This window comes from Scylla paramamosain, chromosome 3, assembly GCF_035594125.1.
Source record: "Scylla paramamosain isolate STU-SP2022 chromosome 3, ASM3559412v1, whole genome shotgun sequence".
In the NCBI taxonomy this organism is placed as follows: Eukaryota; Metazoa; Arthropoda; class Malacostraca; order Decapoda; family Portunidae; genus Scylla; species Scylla paramamosain.
Genome location: NC_087153.1, coordinates 37720503 through 37735167, shown reverse-complemented (window position 1 = coordinate 37735167; position 14665 = coordinate 37720503). Strand labels below are relative to the sequence as shown.

At 38.4% G+C, this 14665-nt stretch overlaps 1 long non-coding RNA gene across 2 annotated transcripts; it reads right to left on the bottom strand.

Annotated features, from left to right (window-relative positions):
- Window positions 1-2437: 2437 nt before the first annotated feature.
- Window positions 2438-13655, bottom strand: LOC135095010 (uncharacterized). 2 transcript variants are annotated; one of them, XR_010264023.1, is made up of 3 exons: window positions 13010-13655; window positions 4059-4315; window positions 2438-3623 (listed from the first exon to the last, which is right to left on the bottom strand). It is a non-coding gene; the product is annotated as an uncharacterized LOC135095010 (long non-coding RNA). The 2 variants fall into 2 exon arrangements; XR_010264024.1 differs by having other exon boundaries at window positions 4213-4315; window positions 13010-13586.
- Between the last annotated feature and the right edge of the window lie 1010 nt (window positions 13656-14665).

Below are 14665 nucleotides of genomic sequence, written 5' to 3'. Positions count from 1 at the left end.
ATGTGCAGAGTAGGGAAACCCTCTAGGACATGCCAGGAGAGACCAGTCCTCGGCCCATAAAGTAGCAAGGTAGGTAGATTGTCAGGTCGGGTCAGAAGGCGTTCATCTTGGCAAGGGAATAGATATTAGGATTATATGTTTGTAAAATTTGTCATGATCAATTACCAGAATATCTCTTCTTTTGGTTTACATATTCAGTTTAATTCTTATCTTGTTACTGATGTTGGAACTATGAATAAGATCATAAGTGCTTGTATAACACATTAGTAAGCATGTGTGCTTACAGATAAAAACAATGTGCTTTCCACATGATGTTAAGACTTCTTGATGTTACTGAGGATTATTACTGTTTCTGCAAAAAAAGTGTCTGCGCCTCAGATTACAGAGGATTATTATTGTTTCTGCAAAAAAAGCATCTTTATTTAGAAATTTTCTATTCACATATAGTATTATGTAAGATATGTTCAAAATACCAGTGTTACTGTCATTTTGCTGTAAAACATTAATTTTCGTGAAAGTGTTTGTGGCTTAAAGTATGTAGTTAGGCATGTACTTATGTACTAAGCATTAGGCCATAACAACACGATTGATAATGATGGGGCTGAAACACAGCACTGTAGACACAGCTGTTCACCTTCCTCCAGTCATTTATTCATATTGTCCAGAATTGGCTTCCTAAATTATGATTTGTCCATGGTTGGTATAGTTTGTTGCATTGCATGGTTACCATATTGCAGTATTGCCAGCTCATGCACCCTTCACCACTTTTTAAAATTTTTTATCACAACTTCCGTGCTTGTATAACTGTCTTCCTTGATATAGGGAAACTTCTTTTTCCTGTGCCTAATTTCAAAATGGCTGTAGAAGTTTGGAGATTGCAGCCAGCCCCTGCCAGCCACCGACCAATGAAGCAAGTAGCATCAACTGCACCCTGGAGTCAGCATTCAATATGAGTATTCATCAAACAAAGTTTTACAATTAAATTTATGAATTACAAAGAGAAAATATAAATACCATCAGAGATTATATAAACCAAACACATACATACAAACACACAAATAAACACTTTTCTTCTGTCTCTCTTCCAGGACATGCAGTGTCACACCTCACTGAAGATTAAGGCACATTGTTGGGCTGTACCACCTGTTCACCACTGGCTGTTCACCATGCAGGTATGAAGGAAGAGGGTGTTGCCCAAGCCATGTCTAACCTTACATAGTAACTAATTTTCAGTTTAGCAATCTTGATGACAGCAGCCCTGCAGTGGCAAGTTGATTTTTATATATTTGTACAGTGTGTGTGTGCTCCATCATAATGGGTAACTGTCCACATGCATATAATATATATTTTTATGTTCATTCTTCAACTTGTCTAGGAGACAGGCACTCACCAGATTTTAGAGCTACAAGACTGAAGGAAAGACCTCAAATGGGATGGATGAACAATGTGAAGAGAAAATTAGATGTAAGAGGAATGTTTGTGGAACAAGAATGGTTGCACATGATAGGAATGAATGGAGAGCAATTGTGAATGCATAAATATGGAAAAACCCTTACAGCTTCTGGGAAAGATTTAGCCACCTCTGTTCTCATTAATGGGCCTTACCAGATGTTGGAAAAGGGATGGGGTCTATTATTATGGCATAGTGAGGATAAGCCAGTGCCAACATCACACCCAGATGTGCAGAGCTCTCTGCCCTCGCACAAGGGTGGTCAGTGTGCGTGTCTTCAGGGGGCTAATTCTTCATCCAAAGCTTTAAAGTTTCAGATATTGTTGTTAAATTTATGTTGATATGTGTACCAGTTATTTATGTATGATCCAACTTATTAAGAATATTTTCCTTCTCTTATACATGAAAACAAGTTTCAGGTGCAGGCCAGCACCTTATAATGGTATCAGTGACAATTGCAACACAGATTATAGCCACACTGATGAGTTCTCCATTCCATTGGCAACAGCAGTCTAATTGACCTTGTAGGGGAATCACCTGCCCTTACCCTGGAGGAGGGCATTAGCAGCAGCACTATGGAGTGGTTCTGAGAAACACCATGGATCTTGTTCACACCTTCACAAACCCAGAGAACAGCTGATGGGGGCATGATAGCAGATACATGGCAGCTCAAGAGTTTGGTGGTATTGAGGAGTTTCCCCAAGACCATGACTGAGGTTCTTCATGACTCCAAATTCGTATACAAGTCCTCAGGAGAGAAACTTCACAGAGAACTAGGCCAAAGACATTAGCTAAGACATTGTCAAGAAGAATCAAGGACTGGGAAGGAAGCTCAGGTTTATTGCCATTGAATCCAGTCTTGTGACCTGGAAAGTGAATATGACAGTTCTTTCCTAAGCTGATGGTATAGAGCTTAATTAAGACAACCACAATCACTAAGATAACCCCAATTCAGGAGGCTGACACTTGCATTCCAAATAACTGATGGTTTTGATAAACATTTTATTGTTGCTGTGGTACAAGAGGATGTCAGGTTTGTTTAATACAATACAAGGAGAATGAAGTGCTCTGTGTACATGAGTATAAAAATGTAAGGGACAGTGGGTATTGACTGTGATTAATAAACATACTGTGGGGGAACATACTGTGGGTCTATGGGCTGAGAGAGAGAGAGAGAGAGAGAGAGAGAGAGAGAGAGAGAGAGAGAGAGAGAGAGAGAGAGAGAGAGAGGGGGGGGGGGGGGGGGCAGTTAAAGAAACTATGAAACATCAGGGTAAGGCCCACAACCAAAATAATACAGGGCAAAAAGAAATAGCTGAACATTATATCCTCCATTACTACACACATGACCATAGTAAATTTGTATCCACTCTCACTCTAGCCTAAACAAAAAAAAGTACTTCCTAATATCAACTAAAGCACTAGTCAGCATTTCAGCTGCAAATATATCATTAGCAAGTCTTAGATGGACTTGTGCTGGTGCAGGTAGTATTTTAGTGACATCTCTGCAGACTCTTGCTACCCCCAAAAGCTTTCCCAGTGCAGTTCCAAATGAAGACAGGGTTGACAGAAAGCAGTCTCCAAGTGTAGTTCCAATTGAAGACGGTTAACAGAAAGCAGGTGAATATTTTTCAGCCAATCAACAACTTAAAAATGACCAGCTTCTGGCAAGACTTAAACCAGTGTCCCCCAAGATCATTACGTTTGAGTGTAACCATAAGGGTCTCTTCACACAATGCCACCAAGGTTACACCACCATATGTTAAGTGACTCATGTGGCCACATCTGGCACTATTACCAAGTATGTGGCAGCAAGGAATGACATTTTGTGTGTGGCAGCCAAGCTTGTGTAGTCAAGAATTTTCACATCCCCATGCTAGCACCACCTTTTTTTTTTTTTTTTTTTTTTTTTTTTTTTTTTATATATAATATATATATACTTGGTGCCATCATGGTGGCACTGTGTGAAAACCTTGTATCACCACCTTCTCCAATTTTAGTTCTTATTTTCCTTTACAAGGTTGGACAGCTTAAGATTCTGTTTCTGCAGTCATAAACAGTCTCTGATGTTCAGCCTTCATATGCATTCTGCCACACACCAGGTTTTCAGTCTTCCATGTCTCCTTCCAACCACTTCCAACTCCGATGCTCCTTTGAGAGTAGGGCCCCCCTCCTTCACATGAAATGTTAAAGAAACAGTTATCATAATCAAGATTAAAGTTGCATTGTTCTACACAAATATAAGGAATAAACAAAAAAGACAAAACCCCAAAATAAAAAAAAAGTTGGTTTGATAAAATTTTAAAAATTAAAAAATGGTGGGGGGAGTTCCAGCCCTAATAATAATGCACAAATAATGACAAACATAAGATAGGTAACATTAAAGGGATGATCTTATGAAACAAGCTCAAATGGGTACATTCTGCTGATAATGATTTATGAATTGTGATTAGTCAAGGTTCCCTAAGACCCAACAGGGACAGAGTCTGTGATTGGCCACCAAGAATCCAATCCCCCACAAGACTTATTACAGCAGCAATACAGCACTGAAGAGGGCAAAAAATGAATAAATAAAAGTACATGATAAATCAGACTTGTGGCTCCTTACCTTAGTTGTTAACTTACAGCACCATAAGATAGCAAGGATGAAGCATCATGGAAACAATGAGAAACTCATCTTAAGACAGGATAAATTTGCTGTGACAGGCTTTCACCACAGATCACACAGGATGAACTGTCATGACCATGGCAGATGGGCAAACCTCTGCTGGTGGTTGTACTGCCTAGAGCATTTATTCCTCTGTTGTTGGGTCTGATGCTACAGGCTGTGATGATGTCCCTTGTGGTTCCATTCCAGGCCATGATCTACAAGAATCAGTGACAATTTTACCAAGGTACAATGGAAGATGGTGGTGAAGGCTCAAAGTGTCAAACTGAAGGTAAAAGTGTTAACAGCACCCATTCCCCAGTCCTTTTCTCTTCTAGTAAAGGCAGAGGGGGCTGAAGTTGATACAAAAATACACTTCATGATCCTATTCGCTTTATAGTAACTAAAGCAGACAGGATAATCCCCTAATCTGAGGAATACTGTGTCACACACCTGACATGTCACTACTCTAAACAACACACACACACACACACACACACACACACACACACACACACACACACACACACACACACACACACACACACACACACACACAAGACCAGTGAAGTTTTGTTCTGCATTCTGGAACATGGGATATGTGCCTACCTTAAGTGATGTGAGGTGTAGTGTAAAAGGAGTGAGTGACTGGCCATTTTCAGTTTTGAGAAAATCATGTTGAAAGAAAAGTTTTCAAAATTGTCTAACACTTCCATTCAATGGTGGATTTCAGTGTTTTTTGTGTCAACAAAAAACTTGAAACAAAAGTCATTGAACTATACAGAGCAAATTATCACAATAGCAGGAATTGCCCTTCCTTTCAGGGTGAAAACACAGATTGTTACAGCTACATATTCAGATTTTGTAAGTTTTAGAGCATTTTTTTTTTATGATTTTTTTATTGTTTACAGATTGGTTTTGATGTTTTTAGTCAGAGATAACTTCCATCTAAGTACATTTGATTATGTAAAAGAAAACAACATAAAGTGTAACAAATAGAGCCTCATTTCAGAGACCCACAGCATACTATAGAACCTTTCCCTGCATACTTTATAGACCCCATTACTGTACTGCACTGTATATTTAATACTACACAGCACTTGGTTTGAACAATCCTGAACACAGCTCCAAGCACAATCCTCAGTAGACACAAGTTATGAAGGAATTTTCAACATCATGGTTTCCTATCATCCCAAATTATAAAAATCTCCTTAACCTTATCCCATTCCAGTGTGGCAGAGCAACCATAGTTACAAGGAGCAACTAAAAACATCACTAAAAAATCAACTTAAAAAAGGATGAAAGACAAAACAGTAAGAAACATATACTTTTTTGCTCATGCCCTCTCCCCCTCTAGCTCTTTCTACTCCTCCCCCCCATTTCCTCATTCCTCCCACACCACTCAAACATCCATCCATCCATCCATCCATCCATCTATCTATCTATCTATTCATTCATCCATCCATCTATCCACTCCCCCATCCATCCATCTTGTATCAGTCGTAACATTTATTAATATGTATATACAGTGGAACCTCAATTACCAAACATCTCCCTTTCCAAACAACTCAGATTTCTAACAAAAATTTTAACTCATAATTGCTTCAGCTGCCATACCATAATTTGGTTTTGAACAAAGTTACTTGATTTCAAATACTACAAGACGTAGTGAGAGCTACCATTTATTACTAATTTATAATTTCTATAAATATTTCCTTTCTTTTTATATATTTTTATATATTTATATATTTATAACTGCTCTGCAGTTCTGGTCCCCACATTACAGGAAGGATATAGGTCTATTAGAATCAGTACAAAGGAGAATGACTAAAAGATACAGGGGATGAGGAGAATTTCTTATGAGGCGAGATTAAAACTGTCAAATTTACATTCTTTAGAGAGACATAAGTTAAGAGGGGACCTTTAAGTGGTATAAAGGTTATAACAAAGGGGACGTATGCAAAATTCTTAGGATAAGCAACCAGGACAGAACAATAAATAACATTTTCAAACTTGAAAAATTTAGGTTTAAGAAACAGATAGAAATTGGTTCTCAAATAGAGTGGTAGATGAACAGAACAGACTCAGTAATCTAGTTGTTAGTGCTACGACATTAGGGAGCTTTAAGAGATTAGATGGATTTATGGATGGAGATGATAGGTGGAAGTAGGTAGGTATATTTCATACAGGGACTGCCACATGTAAGCCTGGTGGCTTCTTGCAACTTCCCTTATTTCTTATGCTTTTATGTTCTTGAAAGACATAGAGGGTTGGACAGTAATTCAGTCTTTGAAATAAGTTAAATGTGATCCCGATGAAGAAGTTCCTTGATTTAAACAAAACAAGATTCGGCACTCTGGAGTAATCCTGAGACTCCTGTGGCTCTCTCTATGGCCCACAACACCATCAGTACTACACAACTGCATTTTCCCAGTAGCTTTTCCCAGCAGCAAGATGTCTATGTGTTATGATCACCTTCATTTTGGCAATGAGTGGGTTGCTCCTCTGTGTCACTCCGTAAGGGTTCCCTCACTTGATCGGTGACAAAGAGAATGCTTGCATGATCTAAACAATATCTTTTTATGAGTTCTATGTCACTGAGTTCATTCAATACATCCTTTCTGGATAAAAAAAAACTTCTAAGCTGGAGATGCTGTGGAGCAGCTATCTTAGCAGTAGGAGTGTCAGTCATTACCCGCTAAGACATGGTGGACCAATGTCTGAGAACAGATTAATTTATTTTACATTGATTCCTATGGGGAAAACAGTTTCAGTTTTTGAACACTTCAAATTTTGAATGGCATTCAGGAAAGAATTAAGTTCAAAAACTGAGGTTCCACTGAATATATATCGCTACCTCATTGCAAGAGGGTCGTAACTCCAAATTTGCTAGTTTTGAGTTATATGGTGTACAAGATTGCCGAATTGATTCTGCATCTTTTGGTAAAAGAGTCGTAAATCTAGGTGAATTAGCGGCCGAGAGATGGCACTAAGAAGATTTTTAGTGAACATCAAAATATCTCTGAGGGTTGTGGCAACAGTGTCGTAGTCAGTGTTACTATGGCAGTCGTTGAGGTAACATCTCTCGAATTTTGTTCATGACTGTTGTAAGTAGGTTTTACGACTCTTTTACAACTAAAGTGAGAGCACACAAGTGGTGTTCTATTTCTAGTTAAGGCTTTCTAGCAGTGAAAAATAATAATTTCTTAAAGTGACTTGACGTGATAAATCAAATTGTGTCTTTCTTGTACAAAAATTTTAATAGAAAAGTGTGTGGTAAAACAAAATGTGACAATATTGAACAAAAAGTCCGAGAAAACACTTGATATAATATGACTTGCGTCTCTTTAACTACAAAACCACCAAAACCACCAATTTAGTAACAATATCTTACAATGAATTGCAGCTGTGTTGCAGAAAAATGTCTTATCAAAAACGCAATTGTCCTTGTTGTAACATAACAAATGTCAGTTTAGATACAAAACATTGCAGTCATTTTCAATTACTACATTGCTTTTCAGAATTTACTCATGATTAATTAATGATGTCCCGTGGATTGAAATGTGTGCAAATGGCATTGCAAAGAAGAACAAAATTGGAACAGGCTAGTGAGAAAGACGGATCGGTATCAGGTGAGTGATGCCTTCCTTTGTAATGGTTAAGAGTGTGGGGCTTATAGCATGGTCTGGCTCCAAACAGTCTTGGAGTAGGGAATAGCCTAGACTGGCCACTGCCAGTCTAGGAACAGGGCCCGGATTGGCCCCTGCCAGGCCAGGAAATACAGTCTAAAATGGGATGGATGGGAGGACCAGGTTAGGTGGTATATTAAGGTTAGGGTAGTGACCTACAAATTAAAAATTTACCCCGCATTCTTAACTTATACCCATTTCCTCAAGTTTTTTGTTATAGGCTAGGCTATTAGGCCTATCATCATCCTAGACATTAGGCTAAGCCGAGGCCTAGCCCACACTGGCTACACTTAATATCATGGGCAAAAATATATTAGCCCGTGACAGGCTAGGAATAGGGCCCAGATTGGCCCCTGCCAGGCTAGGAAATACACTCTAAAATAGGAGGGTTGGAAGGACCAGGTTAAACGATATATTAAGGTTAGGGTAGTGACCTAAAAATTTTTGCACCCGCATTTTCAACTTTTACCCATTTCCTCAAGTTTTTATCATGGCTAGGCTATTAGGACTATCATGCCATCTTCCTATATATTAGGTTAGGCCTAAAGAATTTCTATTATCTTATCAAGCATGCTAGTTTCTATGCAATTTAACTAAATACATGTTATTTTTCACCGCAGAACCTGATGATAAGAACGATGGACGTCAAATGAACCCTGGAACCTAGGGGATATTGACCTTCAAAGAGAATACATAGCAAAATGTACAAAGGAAGTAAAGCCAATTTACAGATGCATAAGGGAAAAAAGACAGCGTGGACCAAGGGGAAACAACATTTGGTATTCCTTCCCAGTTGATGGTACATTAACAAGAGTCTGCAAAACATTTTTCCTCAATACTCTTGACATAAATGATAGGGTTACTAGGACAGCATTAACTAAACAGAAGAGAGCAGCAGGATTGGTGTCTGAAGTAGATAACAGAGGAAAACATAAAAACCATCCTACGCTTGATCCACAAATCAAAGAAGGAGTTAGAGCTCACATAGAAGGAATTCCTAGAATCGAAAGTCACTACACCAGGGCACGGACAGCTAGGGAATACATTTGTGGGTCTCGAAGCCTGGCAGACATTCATAGGGATTATGTCCAAGAATGTAAAGATAAGAAGAAGCCCTATGCAACTTACTCAATGTTCTACAATATTTTTCAGAATGAGTACAATATCGCTTTCTTTGCTCCTAAGAAAGATCAGTGTGACTTGTGTGTGTTGTTCAATAATGCAGATGGGGAAGCTAAGGAAAACTTAAAAGAAAAGTATGACACACATCAATGTGAAAAGGTACTTTCAAGGGAAGAGAAGAAGCAAGATAAAACTGAAGGAAATGCTATAGTTGCTGTGTATGATCTACAAGCCGTACTGCAACTTCCACAAGGTGATGTATCCACCTTCTATTACAAATCAAAATTTAATGTCCTAAATTTCACAATTTATGATATCAAGACTAATGAATGTGACTGTTTTCTTTGGGATGAAACAAATGGTAATAGAGGAGTGAATGAAATAGGCTCTTGCATCCTAAGTTATATTAAAGAATTATGTGATAAGAATCAAGGAGAAGACAACATTGAAATAATTTTCTATTCTGATAACTGTGCTGGGCAACAAAAAAACAAATTTATGCTTGCATTGTATTTGTATGTTGTCACTAATTTGCCTGTTAAGTCAATCACCCATAAATATCTGATAAAAGGCCACACACAGAATGAAGGCGACTCTGCGCATTCTCTGATTGAAAAACAAATAAGGAGACTGAAGAAAGGGGGACCAATATTCGTTCCTGAAACCCTTGTCACTGCGATTCGCTCTGCAAAGAAAACAGGCCAGCCGTTCCAAGTTCGCGTAATGCAGTATGATGACTTTAAAAATGTGAAGTCTCTTACTACACAAATGGGAGCAATCAATGTCAAAGATTTAAGATTAAGTGAAATCAAAGTCATGAAGTTTGAAAAGCAATGTCCAGCCTCAGTCTTAGTGAAATATTCATACAGTGATGAATTCAAACGTGTTCTATTGATCAGAAAACCAAAGGTTGCCACAGATCTCTTGCAGTGTTACTCAGAGAAAATTCCCCTAAGCGAAAATAAGAAAAAAGATCTTAAAGAACTCTGTGAAAAAGGCTTAATCCCACGTCCCTATTCGGACTTTTTTAACAACATTACCTAATTTTGATGCTTAATTGGTCACAAAGATGTAATACTTATCATTCATTTTTTTTTTATAACTGAGTTACGGCCAAGGGTAACAAAAATTTAAAGGAAATACTTGCTTCATGTAATTTAAACCTATCTATTTGAAAGATTTCATTAATTTGAAGGAAATTGTTTGCTTTATGTGGCTGAACCAATTGATTTGAAAGAAAAAAAACTTTTTTTTTTTTTTTTTTACTTTTTTTTTTCTTGGTATGCATTTTGTTGGAAGAATAACAACAGAATATAATGGTATAATATATTTCTGAATAGGTACACAGCATTTATGATTTATTTCAATTTGTTTTGTTACTGAATGGATAAATACTGTTCTTTTTGTAAGGAATATTTAGTTTTATAATAAACTGGAATCATACATTTGTAGTATTTTTTGTGTCAAAAAAGACCTAAAATAAGTTACAACACCTAAAATTTTAAATTTTCATTGATAAAGCGTCGTAAGTCAGAAAATAAAAATAAAAATCCCTATAAAATGCATCTAAAGGAACAAAGTGTTCTTTTGTTTAGTTAATACTAATGAGGAGCCATATTCACCTAATAAAGATGGTAAGTTTTGTTGTTTTGTGAAACATGATCAAATTCATAGGACTTAGCAACTTTCAAATGCGTCTCCTGAAAAATCAGGAATTTGGAGTTACGACCCTCTTGCAATGAGGTAGCGATATATATATTGGAACCTTGGTTTTTTAATATATATATATATATATATATATATATATATATATATATATATATATATATATATATATATATATATATATATATATATATATATATATATATATACAGTGGAACCTTGGTTTTTGATTATATATATATATATATATATATATATATATATATATATATATATATATATATATATATATATATATATATATATATATATTATATTCAGTACGTTTCTACTTGGTTGAGTCTCTGCTGTCCTTACTGCTACGTACTACATCACAGGGGAATGTAACACAGATCAACACCTCACTTGCCCCTCACCAAGTGTCCATTGACAAAACACCTATACCAACACGTTCCTTTCATTCCTTTCCCTTTCCTCCCCTGAATTATCACATATGGTCATGATAATCTTTCCATCTCCATGTCATGCTCTTTGATGTCTGCCACTGTAAAATTCTGTCACTGGTCAGATGATCTGTGATTGACCCAATTACTTTAGTTTTAGCTCTATGATTGACATCAATGACAATCTTTTCAACTCCACTATTGGTCAGTTTCCTTTTGATCTTGAGTCAGCACATCTGCATAAATAGCACTGAATTGTACATTTGAGAGAGTCAAGAGATTCAAGCTAGAGCATTCAAATCAGTCATTCAGGAGCAGTCATTCCAGTCGGAGTTTATCATTCAAGTCATATCACAGATCACCACTTGAGCAGTCATCAGTCTTAACTCTCGAGATTATTATTATTTTACTCCAAGACATCAGAGACCACCACTTGAGCAGTCAACAGTCTTAACTCTCAAGATTATTTTACCCCGAGACCTTGCAATGCATCAATCTGTGAAGTGCATACTCTCAAATTCTTACGTGGATCACTTTGCCATCATTAACAGTCATCTTTTACACCCTGAAACAATCTATCTACCCATCCATCCATCCATCCACCCACTCCCACATCCATCCATCTATCCAGTCATCTATCATCCATCCACTCAATTATCCATTCATCCATTCTTCCACTCATGCACCCATCCATCCATCTACCCACTCATTCATCCATACATCTACCCAATAATGCATTTACTGATCCATCCATGCATCAATATATCAATAATTTTCTAGAGTCCTTTCCCAGCCTTATTACTGGTCTTTTCTCTAGTATTCTTTTGCATATAACTTTAGATACACCTAAAATGTAAATAAAAGGTGGGGCAGGCATGCCCCTGTACTTAAGCAGGTTCTAAGAGGGGTGAAGCTCCCTAGTTAGTTTAGGTAATGATAGATTAATCCTTAAGAGGGATGATGTCCAACTGGAGAATCCACCCAATTAGGTTAAGAAACGTTTTATATAAAACCTAGCCTAATCTTGGGGGCTTCGCCACAACACCTGGACCTCCCCCACCTGGGGGCCCTCGCTCCCCCTGGAACCCCCCTTAAGGATGGAGTCACGTCTCTCCTCCCTCCCCCCTTGCCCTTTATATCTATATTTTTTGGCATATCTTAAGGTATATGCGAAAGAATAGAAGAAAATAAACCAGTAACAAGGCTGGGAAAGAGCCCACTCATCTAGCCATTAATCCATCTATCCGCTTATCCATTCATACATATATCCATCCATCCATTTATCCGCTTATCCATTTATACATATATCCATCCACCTATCCACTCGTCCATCCATGTATAACAAGCTTTTAACCGTGTACGGGTTCAAAGAAGTGAGCATGAGACGCCTAAACACTTGAGAATATAACTATTTCAAGGTTCATACTGACGTGGAAAGTCGATTAACACCAGGCTGAAGTGAAACTTTGAATGCCTTGGTTTCACAATTGTATACCATGGTGTGGGGGATCAGACAGCGTCAGAATATGGCAGGTGGGGTTCCCATTAACCACTGTTCTCCGCAAACCTTACCTACAACCTTTACACCAATAGCACGCCCCTACAATCCTCCATGTTTCTTGTAGTACGGTCTTAGCCACTGGTGTTTATTTACAAACACATGTAAAGGTTAAATAGTACCGTATGTGTACACAAATTGAAAGCAATGAAGAGATGCGTGCGTGGCAGCAAGCCAGGAGGAAGTATGGCAGCGTGATCCTCGACTCCTCATGAACGGTTCCTGATATTGATACTGTCTGGGGAGATTTGTCTGTAAATATCACTTAGAACAACTCACCGTGATGCATGAAAACTGTGCCAGTAACAGTGCTGAGAGAGAGAGAGAGAGAGAGAGAGAGAGAGAGAGGTGGGAGTCAGATAAATTAGTAACCATGCATGCGTTATAACCACTATCAAACACGAAATAAACAGTGACTTCCGTTCTAACACTCACCCGAGGAATGGTATTGCAAAAGACCACCAAATGAAACACTTCCGCAGCAGCATGACCTAAGCTTTTCAGTCCGTTCCTGCCGGTCTGCCACCACCAGTCCACCACACAGCAATAATGGCGGCGGATAACGTGCCGTGGGATTACTGTGGCTCTGCAGTGCGTAATCGGTCACTTTCAAAATGTCACGGGAATACATATATCGCCATTTTTTTTTTTTTTTCTTCTTCATTCGCCACTCCATTCTACATGCTGTATATGAAAATCTAGTCGTTATCTTCTCTTTCCCGCAATATAATTAAGTTAACTAAATTATAGAATGATGAAACAGAAAACCCGAAACGCATTCATTCCATTACTCCAGTTAAACCAGTGTTAATTCTCCACTACAACCTGTCCGCCACTTCTCTATCTTCATCACTAGAACTTTTCTGTCTCCAGATTCTGCTAGGCAGTGGGCAGTGTGATTCCCTCACGTCTCTAAGCCACCATGCTTGCTTGATTAGCAAAGAGAGAGAGAGAAAGAGAGAGAGAGAGAACCAATGATAAGCTTCGCTATGAACCATTATACTCAACAGTGTGGCACAACCACCGTACCATGCCGAGCTGTGCCTTCCATCTGGACACAAGTGATAATGTGTACTGGAATGTTAAAATGCATACAAATTACATATTACTTAAGAAGTATAACCAGTAAGAAGTTTGTAGACAAGGAGAAACAACTCAAACTTTGACGTGAAATTAATAGTGAGATACCTCTTGCCATAGCAGAATACTAAGCTTGTATCTCCTTCATTTGTAGGAAGTCTCAGGTTTAACAAACATCCTTACAAAAACTGACTAGATGTTTTTATTCATTATCTTACATATACACCTCTCTCTCTCTCTCTCTCTCTCTCTCTCTCTCTCTCTCTCTCTCTCTATATATATATATATATATATATATATATATATATATATATATATATATATATATATATATATATATATATATATACACATATACACACACACACACACACACTAAGCCAGCAATCCCACATGGGATGACTCAGACAAAGCAAGCACACGCACATGCACACTTCATACTCTTAGCCCCATCAGTTCCCAATGGAAAGGGGTAGTCTCGCAGCCTACCGTATTAAGGTAGGCGCACACTTGTTCTCATCGTACGGACGGCACGCATCGTACGCATCGGATTTTAGTATTCTTTACATTATTTCAAATGGGTCTGCGCGCATTTGACCGCGTCGTACGCACCGGACATCGGCAATGCCGACGAGGATCCCCGAAAGAGCATTCAATCCGATGCGTACGAACGATGCGGATGGAGTATGTCCTTCCAGAGAGAGCTCAGCTTCACAACTGCGGGTGGTGAATGGTCCAATGCCGACAATGTGCGCAGAAAATCCGATCCGTCCGATGCGGACCAATGTGCGCTGACCCCAAAAACAATCCGATGAGTACGATGCGTGCCGTCCGTACGATGCGAACAAGTGTGCGCCTACCTTTACACCCCAAGAATCTTAAGCACAGTGCTGCTAGCCACATGCATCCATAACAAGCTCCAACAGCATGCACTGGTTTACCCCTGTCCCTTCACAATGAGACTGCTCCCTATCTAATGTCTACTCCAATTCTGAGACCACAGCAGATGCA